The sequence below is a fragment of the Elephantulus edwardii genome, unplaced genomic scaffold, assembly GCF_000299155.1.
Source record: "Elephantulus edwardii isolate Elephantulus edwardi_28Jun2011 unplaced genomic scaffold, EleEdw1.0 scaffold00066, whole genome shotgun sequence".
NCBI classification, from domain to species: domain Eukaryota; kingdom Metazoa; phylum Chordata; class Mammalia; order Macroscelidea; family Macroscelididae; genus Elephantulus; species Elephantulus edwardii.
In genome coordinates this window covers 2,407,333-2,419,988 of record NW_006399816.1, presented here as the reverse complement: position 1 = coordinate 2,419,988, position 12,656 = coordinate 2,407,333, and the positions used below count along the sequence as shown (strand labels likewise).

Genomic DNA, 12,656 nt, shown 5'->3' with positions numbered 1-12,656 from the left:
GCGACGGCTGAAGTAGTCTTTTTTTAAAAAAGAAGAAGAAGAAAAAGTGTGTGTGTGTGTGTGTGTGTGTGTGTGTGTGTGTACTGTCCAATTGGATCTGACTGGTACAGGAGAGAGACTGCCCCTCCTTCTCCAGCAGAGCATGAAGTAGAGTCTGGGTGTTCCCCCCCCCGCCAGGTGCCTGTCGGGGCCTGGGTTTCAGCTGTCCACACCACAGCAGTAGGCAACGAGCTTAAAGCCCCTGATGGCTCTGGGCACTGACTCTCACCAGTGGCTATGGATGAAGTCACAGGTGATTTTCAGCCAGCGCCGGCGTCAAGTGTACTTTTAAATGGCATCATTGCTCTGTAGTCCTCTGGAGAAATCTCTTACAGTATATTTTCTCAATGCGTGTATTTTGATTTCTTCACTGCTGTTGCCCTGGGCATTGATTGTGGATCCAAGTGAAATTAAATCATTAACAATGTCAATCTTTTCTTTATAATGTTGCCTATTGGTCTGGTGGTGACCATTTTTTGTTTTCTCAACTTTGATATGTAATACTTATCAAAGGTCTTTGATCTTCTGCAGCAAGTGTTTCAAGTTCTCTTTCTGCCAGCAAGGCTGTGTTATTATCTGTGTAACAGATTGTTCATGAGTCTCCCTCCAATCTTGATACCTCATCCTTCTTCATAGAGTCCAGCTTCTCAAATGATTTTCTAAGCATGCAGATTGAGTAGGTATTAATCTGTGCAGTGTTCTCTTGTTCTGTTCTGGACAATAGCTTCTAAGTATAGGTTTTGCATGAGCACAATAAAGTGTTCTAAGATTCCCTTTTTCTCAGTAGTTATGAAGAGGATTAATAAACTGCAATTTAGTGGTTGACTTTGGAAGGACTTTTTCAACCCTTTCCCTTTGGCCCTTCTTTTCATTAGGCCCTGAAGTGGGTCTTGGCCAGTTCCCTTCCTTCTCTCCTCACTGCTACCTCTGCCTTCCTTTAGGCCTCACCATCTTGTGCCCAGATTATTGCAACAGCCTCCCCACTGGGAACCTTGACCTTTCCAGATCTTTCTCCCCACAGTTCTCTCCTTCAGACATGACTCTATCCAGGGTCCTCCCTGGTTCTAACATACACACACACACACACACACACACACACACACACACAGCTCTCTCAAGCATTCTCCTCTCACCACTGTCTTCTCTTGGCCTTATTTCCAGTTACTCCATCCAGCCCCAAAGACCTAGAGCACCAGCCAAGTAGGACTGCTGGCCAGCCCCCAAATGCTTCCCATACTTTATCCCTCAGTGCCTACACTCCTGCCATTCCTTCTGCCTGAATGCCTTTTGGACCCATTCCCATCTTTTGAAGTTAGACTACTCAGATGTTGGATCCTTTGGGCAGCCCCCAAAGCCAACTCTTGTGTCCTCTCTCCCTTCCTGGGAGCCTCCTAGCACTTGGTTGCCACCTCCCCAGAAAACCTTACACTTTCTCTCCTGCTGTGTACAGTTGAAAAGATCTCCCAAATGCTGACAGGATCTCTGATGGTTTTGTTCCCAGAACACTCTAAGGATACTCGCTGCTCAGTGGTTATAAAACAAATGTTAAATTACTCTCACCAATCTCCTTTTGATCCTCAGACAATCCCTTATGGAAACTGAAATATGGCACTGATGCCATTCACACTAATTATTGTTGGGAGTCACTGAGTCCATTTCTTCCCCTTATTTTAATGAAAAAGAAAATTTAAAAAAAACCCAACAACATGAAAACATACATGTCAAAACATTAACCAAAACAACAACTTTCACACTCATAATTCAGTGACATTGATTACATTTTTCCTGTTTACCACTATCATCATTAACCTTTTCCAAAATATTCACTACTATGAACATTGCCATCAAGTCAGAACCAACTCCTAGCTGACCCTCCAGCAGGCTTTCAGAGGCTGTAAATCACATAGGAGGAAACTGCCCATCTTTCTTCCTCAAAGCGGCTGGTGAATTTGAACCAACAGAGAGACACTGCCTCTGTATTAGCAACACCCTCCCTATGGACTACACCACCACAGCAGACTGTGAGGATGATGCAGGATAAGTAAGGTTTCAATATGTTGTTCATCGGATCTCTATGAGTCATAAGGGGACTCTGTTTTCCTAGTGGTAAAGAGTTGTGTTGCCAACCCAAAGGCATGTAGTTCGAATCCACCAGTTGCTTCATGGCAGAAAGATGGTCAATATCCTCTCATGCGATGTACAGCTTTGAAACCCCACTGAAGGGTCAATTATGAATCAGGGGGTTTCTTAACCTGTAATATTTAAGAACAGGATACCTAATAGTATAATGTTTAAGTCTTCAACTCCTAATCAGAAAGTTGACCATTGAAACCCACCAAATCTGCTGGAGATTAATGCTTATTTGCTACTATAAAAACATGACAACTTTTGAAACCCTGTGAGATAGTTCTACTCTGTCCTATCACTGAGTTGGAATGGACCCAATAGCAATGGGGGGCATTGAGTTTTTATGTTTGGGATGTTCATACCAAATAGTATGTTCATACCATTATAAAGAATAATGAGGATTCTATAAAACACAACATGGGTGAATCTGAAGGACAAATATTTTACGTTCTTACTATTATATTGTGCAGAAAAAGCAAGGGAACACTATATGGTTTAAAATTAAGAAAAGTGTGTGTCAAGGTTATACCCTTTCTCCATACCTATTCAATCTGTATGCTGAATAAATTATTCAAGAATCTGGACTCTATGAAGAATGTGGCATCAGGATTGGAAGAAGATTCATCAATAACATTCCATATGCTGATGACACAACCTTACTCACTGAAAGTGAGAATTACTTGAAGCACTTGCTACAGAAGATCAAAGACTACAATCTTCAATATGGATTACATATCAGCACCAAGAAAACAAAAATATCACCACTGGACCTATAGGCAACGTCATGATAGATGACAGAAAGGGTGAAACTGTCAACAACTTCCTCTTTCTTGGGTCCACAATTAATACATTTGGTACTAGTAGTCAGGAGATCAAGAGAAACTTTCACTGGGAAAGTCTGTAGTCAAGGACTTCTCCAAATTATTAAGGAGTCATGATATCAGTTTAAGGATAAGATGTGTCTGATACAGGCCATGGTCTTTCTGATCACTTGCTATGCATCTGAGAGCTGGACAGTGAATAAGGATGACAGAAGAAAAATTGATACTGTTGGAGAACAGCACTGAACATCCGTGGACTACCAAAAGAACAAACAGATATGTCTTGGAAAGGTGCAGCCAGAGTGCTTCTTGGAGGCAAAGATGATAAAACCCATCTTACATACTTTGGGCATGCTGCTAGGAGATGTCCTTCATTGCAGAGCGATACCATACTTGGGAAGGTAGAGGGACAGTGAAAGAGAAGAGGACCCTCAACGAGGTGGATTGCCACAGTGACTACAGCAAAGGGCAAAAAGTATGTCAGAGATTGTGAGGATGGCACAGGATAGGTCAGGGTTCAGATGTGTTGCTCATAGGGTCATTATAAGTTGTACTCAACTCTGTGGCACCTAATAACAACAACATATCTAATGCAAACAAAAAAGTTCTCATTAATTTCTTAGATAAATATACATGGATAAATAGGTAGACTCAGGTGGCCCAGTGGCAAGGAGCTGCTCTGCCAACCTGAAGACACATCATTCAAATCCATCATCTGCTACATGGGAGAAAGATGGGCCATCAACTCCCATGTGACTTATTACTTTTGAAAACCTACTGGAGTATCAGCTATGGGTCAGTTCAGACTCAACAGTACAGAGTAGTATTAACAACATAGGTAGAAGTTCCAAAAGTTAATTTCTTTCTACACATAGAAAACAACATTCTTTGGTTGTGACCAGGAATGTGAGAGAGAGAGAGGGAAAACCACCTTCTAAATAGTAGTTGTTATGTGCCTTCAAGTCACCTGTGACTCATAGTGACCTTATGCACAAAATAGTTATGAACCCGAGCCAATCTCACTGCCCCTGACACACCTACCCCCATTACCCCAGTTACTGTGTCAATCCATCTCCTCTAGGGACTTCCTCTCTTACACTGTCCCTCTTCCCTTCCAAGCACAATGTGCTTCTCCAAGGACCGGTCCCTCCTGACAACATGCCCAACATATGTGAAACAGAGCTTCAAAATCCTTGCCTTCAAGCAGCAGCCCAGTTTCACCCTGTCTAGGACAAACCTGTTCTCTTGGCAATCCATAGAATGTTCAATACTCTTTTCCAGCACCACAACTAAATGGTATTGATTCTTCTTCTGTCTTCTTTAGTTACTGTACAGCTCTCTGATGCATAGAGAGTAATTACAAAGACCATGGCCAGGATCGGGCACACCTTCGTCTCTAGACTGACATCATTGCTCTTTAGCACTTGTAGAGGTCCCTGGCAGCAGATTTTTCCCAGTGCAATCACCTTTTGATTTCCTGACTGCTGGTTCCAAGAGTGTTGATTATGGAGTCAATGAAGCTAAAATTGCAGACAGTAGTTCTTTTTGGTGATAGGAAAGATAATATCAAATAAATTTGTAGTCTAAACAATTTAGCCAAAGTAAATGAAGACACTATAGAAGAAAAAGGAACAACTTCAGTAAATACTGTAATAATAACAAAAAAAAACCATATGTGGGTGCACAGATCTAAGTTTGTGCATATATTTCTATAGGAAGCATATTCACCCATGCCTTACATGTCAATATGGATATATTTATGTTGTTGTTGTTAGATGCCATCAAGTAAGCTCCGGCTCACAGTAACCCTATATTAGGTAACAATGCCCTGCCTAACTGTGCATTTCTCACAATCTCACAATCCTTTCTTTTCTACTGACTCATACTTTACCTAACAGGATGCCTTTCTCCAGGGACTGGCCTCTTCTGCTAACGTGCTCAATGTATGTGGGACAAAGTCTCACCATCCTCCCCACGAAAGAGACTTTTGGCTGCACTTTTCCCAAGACACATTCTAGCCTTGCCCGATCTTAGACACCGAGTTTTGGAGACCACAATCTTGTGAAAGAATGTAATCAACTGGCATAACCTAGTTTATAAAGTTCATGATCTGCCCCCTAGTTTGTTGAGTAATACCTGGGATCCTAAAAACTTGTGAACAGAAGAGTCGAACTTGGCTGTGCCCTGTCAGGGCCCGGCGGATGCCGCCGCCATAAAGCTAACTCGGAAGATGGTGCTGTCCCGGGCCAAGGCCTCCGAGCTGGACAGTGTGCGGAAGCTTAACTGCTGGGGTAGCCTCCATATGCCAAGAGACGCTCAGCCTGGAAGTGATCACCCCGAGTGTCAATGGCGTCTCAACCCTGGAGCCCATGCGTCAGTGCCAGCAGCTGAATGAGCTCTACCTAAGAACTGCATCCCCAGCCTGGCTGAGCTCTTCTACCTGAAAGACCTGCCTCGCCTGCGGGTGCTGTGGCTGGCCGAGAACCCCTGCTGTGGCCCCGACCCCCACCTCTACCGCATGACTGTCCTGCGAAACCTGCCCGGCCTGCAGAAGCTGGACAACCAGGCTGTGACCTGGAGGAGCTATCCCGAGCACTGATAGAGGGGGACGAGATCACCACTGCCCCAGCCAGAGAAAACACAGAGAGCAGGCAGCCGGGGGTGCCCTTCACCCTAAACTCTGTGGATCCTTCAGCCGAGACAGAGTGGGACTCGCTAGGCTTCAGTGCTGAAACGAGCAGTGTCCAGGAGCCACTGGGCATGAGGCTTCCTTCCCGAGACCAGCCCTCCTTCCCCCGAGAGGCTCCCAGCAGCCTCAGGAGCAGGAACAATGTGCTGACTGCCATCCTCCTGCTGCTGAGAGAACTGGATGCCGAGGGGTCATCCATCAGCCTGTGAGCAGCCAGCTGCAGGCCCTACACAGGCGGGAGTTGAAGAGGACGCAGAGTGACTCCATGGGGCGTCAGGCACCAGGCTCCAAGAGTATCTCTGCCTGCTGTAAGTGCCAGTATGTCTCCCCACATCCTCCCCAAGCATTCAGGAGAAGGATGCTGCAACACTGCTATTACCTGCAGCCTCTGCCTGGGCCGTTGGTCAGGAGGTGGCCTTTGGCTGGGAGCCGACACCAGAACTGTCTGTAGGAAGCTCCACCACAGACTATTGATTTCCAACAAGGCCTTGGACAGAAGGCCCAGGCAGAAGTGCACGGCCACAGAGACACTGGGTAGGCCCAGGCTGGTAGCCCCAGGGCCACCCTCTGCTGAAGCCTGCCACCTTTGGCTGTGGGAGTTTTGGATGCACAGAGTGCTTCTTAAAACAGGTTTTGAAGGTGATTTCCCTAAGAAACTAAAATAGACCTGTCCAAATACAGACACTGCCTGGGAAATTTTTAGAAAATTGTTCTCTCAGCAAAATGGGAAGATACTCACAGGTGTTCTGCCCATTTTCAGTCTTCTGACTCAGTTGTTCAGTGCACCCTTTGCAGCCAGGGGAGTTTCCTAGAATGCTGGCCTTGGGCTCTCAGTGCCCCCAGCTGCAGCTCCTAAGTTAAAGGCTGCATCATTTTAATTGCGGGGCGGGGGAGAGGATCATTTCTCTTCCCTCGCTAATAGTCCTGCTTCAGAGCAGAGTGTTCTGAGCTTACTAACTTAGCCAGGCTTTATCACTTCCATGTGAGGGCTCAGGTGCAGCCACAGGGGATACCAGGGGAGAGAGGAGACCCTTCTGGAAGCTGCATCTAAAATACCTTTCCCCTCTGAAAAGTTGTCAGGTCTTGTCATGATGCCCAGCATCTAGGCAGTGAACTCACAGTCTAGGGGTCTGAGGGCTCCCAAAGCCAAAGGCACATCCACCTAAGAAGTGAGGCTGTGAGCCGGTCCAGGCCACAAGAGCAGCAGCTCGTGCTGCTGTGTGTGACTCGTCTGGCTGGAGAAGTGCTCATATTCCTTCTGCCCTTTATTATTGCTAAGTCCAGATCTCTGTAAACTCTCAAACCCTTGTGAGCTGAGAGTACATTCCGTTATTCTGACAAGTTAGCACGTCAGAGGGATGCAGAATGTGGAAGGGATGCAGGAAACCAATGATGTGTTCAGGTCAGCAGAGATGGTGGTGCCATAACTGGAAGGCCTACACTAAACCATTTTAAAGCCATGTCTAAAATTGTCAGAAGCCATCATAACACTTTACTTGTGGAAGACACAAACTTAAGATGGGGTGCTTTGTGGGGTTGAAGATATTCTCTGGATGTGGAGCTTGGTCTTGGAGTTGTAAGAAGCAAGGGGCTTCATGTGGACATCAAGGCAGGGCTGCCACAAGGCCCAAAGTCTGTGCCTTCTCTTGTAATTGGTGGGCACCAGATGCTCTCAATAAAACACTGTTTGTTGGAAACAAAAACAAAAACAAAAACAAAAACCAACCTTGTGAACAGCTGTCCGAGACAAAATTATTGGCCTCTACGTGTGTAAAAGAGAAAGAAGGAAGCCAAAGACTCAAGGAAGAAACTGGTCCTCAGATATAACAGCCTACATGACTAACACCCCCCGCCTGCCCCACAAAGCATGGCCTACTCTCACCTGAGGCCAGAAGAACTCAATGGTGCCCAGATGCCATTACTGACCACTCTAACTAGGAACAGAGTAGAAGTTAAAATGGGAGAACAATACAGAACAAAACTCAAATTCTTAACAAACCAAAACCCACACTTGCTGGGCTGATAGTAAAATCAGGGTGTTCCTTGGAGGCAAGGATGGTGAAACTCCATCTCATACACTTTGGGCATGTTATCAGGAGGGACCAGACCTTGGAGAAGGACATCACACTTGGAAAGGAAGAAGGTCAAGGCAGGAAGGGAAGACCCAAGATGAGAAGATCTTGACAAAATGGACTGACTCAGTGGCTGAGGCAATAGAGTCAGGGGTATCAGAGGTAGTGAGGTTGGCTCCGGTTAGGGGAAGGTTCAGGCCTTTGTTCATAGGGTCAGTATGAGGTATAGACAATTCGATGGCACATAATAACAAACACAATAGGAACTCCTGAGACTATGGCCCTAAACTAACCTTTTAATCCAAAAGTCAAAGCTACTTACAAAGGTTCCTTTTGAGCCAAAAAGTAGGATAGATTCTAAAATAAATATCACCTGTGAGTAATGTGCCCCTTAAACAATTAACTCACGTGGTCAACATTTACCCAAAAGCAAAGAAGAGAAGGCAAGGTAGGGGAAAGAAGCTCCCATCAGCTGAAGCTGAGCAAACAAGTTAAATCATGAAAATGCTGACGCATCCTGAAAATTGTAACCAATGTTCTAGAACAATCTGTATGAAAATGAAACTATTGAATAGGAACCTAATTCACCATGTAAACCTTCTTCTAGGAAAAAAAAATATTAAAAAAAAAAAACAATGTTCAACCTTGTCAGTAGCCAAGTGTATGGAAATTTCTAAAAGGGAAATAAATACTCTTTTAACCCTTTTATTAGCACAAGGACTCATATTGTCCTGCTTATGATGAAACTAATACACTGTTTGGCTAGCCTTATAAATTTACACAACCTTTTTGGAAAACAGTGTGGCAATGTGTCTCAAAAGCCTCTTTGACCTAGTAAACCCACACCTGAGAATTAAGTTCTTAAGAGGGAAAATCCAGAAAGAAAAATCAATCTCCATAATAGTCTATGTGTTTCCTACTGCCAAAGGGGCCCTTTAGAGTAGTGAGAGAAGATCTTCACCCTGAAACCCACAGCGTCCCTTTTCAGCAGGAAGTAGCTAAGAGAATACGCCATCCCCTTTTCCTTATGACTCAGGGTGAAGTCTCTCTGAGGGAGGAGTGATAGGGAATGGCAAAGGACACACTGACAAAGAAGATTAATCAGAACTGGCTTTGGCAAGCACTGTGGCATTTGGACAAGAACAAACTGGGAGGAGGGTAGAGAGAATAGTGCAACAAGAATGAATGGAAACCCAAAATCTCTGTAAATGTTTATGAAAATTAATAAAATATAATTATAGAAAAAAAACAAAAAAAAGCTTTATTTATAATCATGATTTATTTGGGAAAAAAAATAAATTCTTGACAGAGACAATAGTTCAATTGCCATCAAGTCAAAACTGACTCATAGCTGATTTTCTATTGGATTTCTAAGGATGTAAATTGTATGAGAGGAGATCATCCATTTTCCTCTCTTAGAGTAGATGGTGAGTTTGAACTATCAGAGAGGCACACAGCCTTTGAAATAATAGTGTAAGTTCCGGTAGATCAGAGTTCCTTTCTGGAATTTAGGTTAACTGAATGGACTACTCTACAGCCCTCAAAAGTGGCCATTATGAACACTCAAGCATCATGACGAATGTCTAAGATTTAATGTTCAGAAGACAAAATGTGATGTTACCCACACCCCAGGGTGACTCCCCTCACACCACTCACAGAGTTTGTCACTTGAGGTACCACAGAGCCTCTGGACGGGAGCTAAACTTTTGAAAAAGAAGGATAAAAGGCAACATTTAAAGACATCTCCCTACCTTTAACGGTTAGGAAAATGGCTTTCTGAAAGTAAATCTGTGTTTTCTCTTATGATTATTAATGCTCAGTCTCTAGAAAAGAAAACACTTGAACTCTTTAAATTCTTGTAGACCTTTGAGTCAGCACATTCTGTTTAGCTATGCTAGAAGTACCTTCTTCATTGTTCGACGGTGAACAGGATGACAAAAGAATTGATACCTTTGACTTGTCATGTTGGAAATGAGTATCCACGTCCCATGGACTGAATATTACATGGATTACAATTGAACGAACAAGTGTGTCGTGGAGGAAGTGCACGTGGGGGTGCTCCTTAAAGGCAAGGATGGTGAAACTTCGTCCCACATATTCAGGCTTGTTATCCAGAAGGTCCAGTCTTTGGAAAAAAGAAATCATGCTAGAAAAGGTGGACAGTCAGAGAAAGAAAGGAAGATGTCAACAAATTCCTGTTCACAAAATGGATTGACACAGTGACTGTAATAAGGGGCTCAGGCATGTCAGTGAGAGACGATGAGGAAGGGATAGGCCAAGGTTCAGATCTGTTGTTCATTGGGCCACGATGAGCCATTGACTCAGAGACGACAACAACCCCTGTCAATCACAACTACAAGAATTCTCTCTCCTTTTCCTCTCGATCATCAAAGTTTGGGCTGTTTTTCTATCTGACCCTTCTACCTGCTGCACTGCCATGACTTCAGGACAGAGAATGTTGTTCTGCATCTTCATGTTTCACAGTCAGGTTTCACTGTGTGGCTCCCTCCAGCAACCACTGCACCTATTTTGGAGGGGCTGGAAGTGGAGGTGTGGGGGCTGGAAGTGGAAGTGTGAAGGCTGGAGATGAAGGCCTCCTGTCCATCACCTTGTCACTACCTCTAAAGAGCAGGGGGCCAGGGAGATGCACAAACAGAAACAGGAGGAGACCCATGCTTACCGGCCTCTTGATCCTCTTGGGCAGATTCTACGAGCCTGTCCATCCTGCTCTGACAGCCTGCACAATGTTTACTGAGCAAACAAATGAATTGATTCTATGACTCTGTGCTTCTGACTCTTCAATGGCATTTTGACAACAAGCCAGCCCTGCAGAGCCAACTGTCCCCCAGGCACCTCCACCTGGAAGTCCAAAGACTTTCCAAGCTTTCACATTTAAAACCAAACTCATCACATTGGATTTGATTCCTTGGTTTAGAGGTTTCAGGTCTTGGTTTCATGGAATATTTTAGCTTAATTGGATTTCATGCCTTTTTTTCTATTTATTCATCTTATAGTCTCAGAGGATGTGCAACCAGGGTGAAATTTTGTCTCATATGCTTTGGACATGGTGTTAGGAGAGGCCAGTCCTGGGAAAAAGACATTATTTTGGGAAAGGTCAGAGAGAGGGAAGAACAGGATGGATTGACACAATGACTGTAACAATGTGGTTGAGCACTTCGGAGATTGGGAGGATGGTACCGTACAGGGTAAGATTCAGACCTGTTGTTCACAGGATCACTATGAGTTGTAGTCAAGTTGGTGGTACCTAACAACAGCAATATATGGCATTAAATTGACAACAACTTGAAAGACTAGGAAGACATCTAAGGGGACAGTGGGTTTGTGTTAACAGAAGAGAAACAAATCAGGAAAAGAGGGTGAAAAGGAATAGCACAACTAGAAGAATGTAATTAGTGCTACTTACTTGTAAACATAGGAATTGTTGAATTGGTTTATGTGTGTCTGTCCTTAAAATGAAATAAACAAAGTTTAAAGAAAAATACCAAACTGAACTTGTTACTTTCTGTCAAACCTGCCCTTTCCTATGTTTCAATCTCAGCAAAGAACCTCTTATTTACCTACTTGGTTGCCCAAACCTAAGATGTAAGTTGTTGTTGTTGTTATGTGCCATCAAGTCAACTATGACTCATAGTGACCCTATGCACAATAGCTCTGACCTTGCTCTATCCTGAGCCAACCTCACTGTCTCTGACAAGCTTAACCTTATTACACCAGTTACTGTATTAAATCCACTCATCTGGAGTCTTCCTCTCCTGTGCTGTCATTCCACCCTTCAAAGCATTATGCCCTTCTCCAAAGACTAGTCCCTCCTAACCATGTGCCCATAGTAGTGTGACATATCATTCAAACTCCTTGCTTCCAAAAAGCAGCTTGGTTTCACCCTTTCCAGCACAGACATTTTTATTCTCTTAGCAGTCCGTGGAATGTTCAGTACTCCTCTCCAGCACATCTCAAAGGTATCAGTTCTTCTTCCATCATCTTTGATCATTTCCCAGCTCTCTAATGCATAGCAAATAATTGCAAAGAGCATGGCCTGGATCAGGCGCACCTTAGTCTCTAGAATGACATCATTATGCTTCAGCACTCTGGAGAGGTCCCTGACACCAGATTTTCCTAATGCAATTCATATTTTGATTTCCTGACTGCTGGTGCCAAGAGAGTTGTTGATTGTGGAGCTGAGCAAGCTGAAATTGTTAACAATCTGAATCTGTTCTCTATCTATCATGATGCTACTAGTTGACCCAGAAGTGAGAATCTTTGTTTTCTTGATGTTGAGCTTCAATTCATATTGAAGACTATAGTCCTTGGCCTTCTGCAGCAAATTCTTCAACATTTCAGTAGGTAATGTGTCATCTGTATAACACAGGTTGTTGATGAATCTTCCTCTGATCCTGATGCCACCTTCCTCCTCATAAAGTCCAACCTCCTGAATAATCTGTTCCACATACAAATAGAAAAGGTATGGAGATAGGATTCATCCCTGATGCACTCCTTTCCTGCTTTTGAACCATGTGTCCTTGCTCTGTTCTGACAAATACTTCCTGGTCTAAGTATAGGTTCTGCATGGGAAAAATCAAATCTTCTGGGATTCCCGTTCTTTTCAAGGTTAACAATTTGCTATGATCCATGCAGTCAAATGCCTTTACATAGTAAATGAAACACAGATAGACATTCCTCCAGTACTTTCTGCTTTCAGCCAAGATCCATCTAACTTTGGCAATGATGTCCCTAGTACCATGGCCTCTTCTAAACCCTGCTTGCATTTCCCGCAGTTCTCTGTCACTGTACTGTCCCAGTTTTTTTTGGATGAAATTCAGCAGGATTTTGCTTGTCTACGATATTAGTAATATTTGCAATTACTTGCTGTGCATCAGAGATCTGGACAAT

At 43.8% G+C, this 12,656-nt stretch overlaps 1 pseudogene; it reads left to right on the top strand.

Moving 5' to 3' along the window:
* The first annotated feature begins 3,351 nt into the window (after window positions 1-3,351).
* Window positions 3,352-10,325, top strand: LOC102856734 (annotated as a pseudogene).
* The last annotated feature ends 2,331 nt before the right edge of the window (window positions 10,326-12,656 follow it).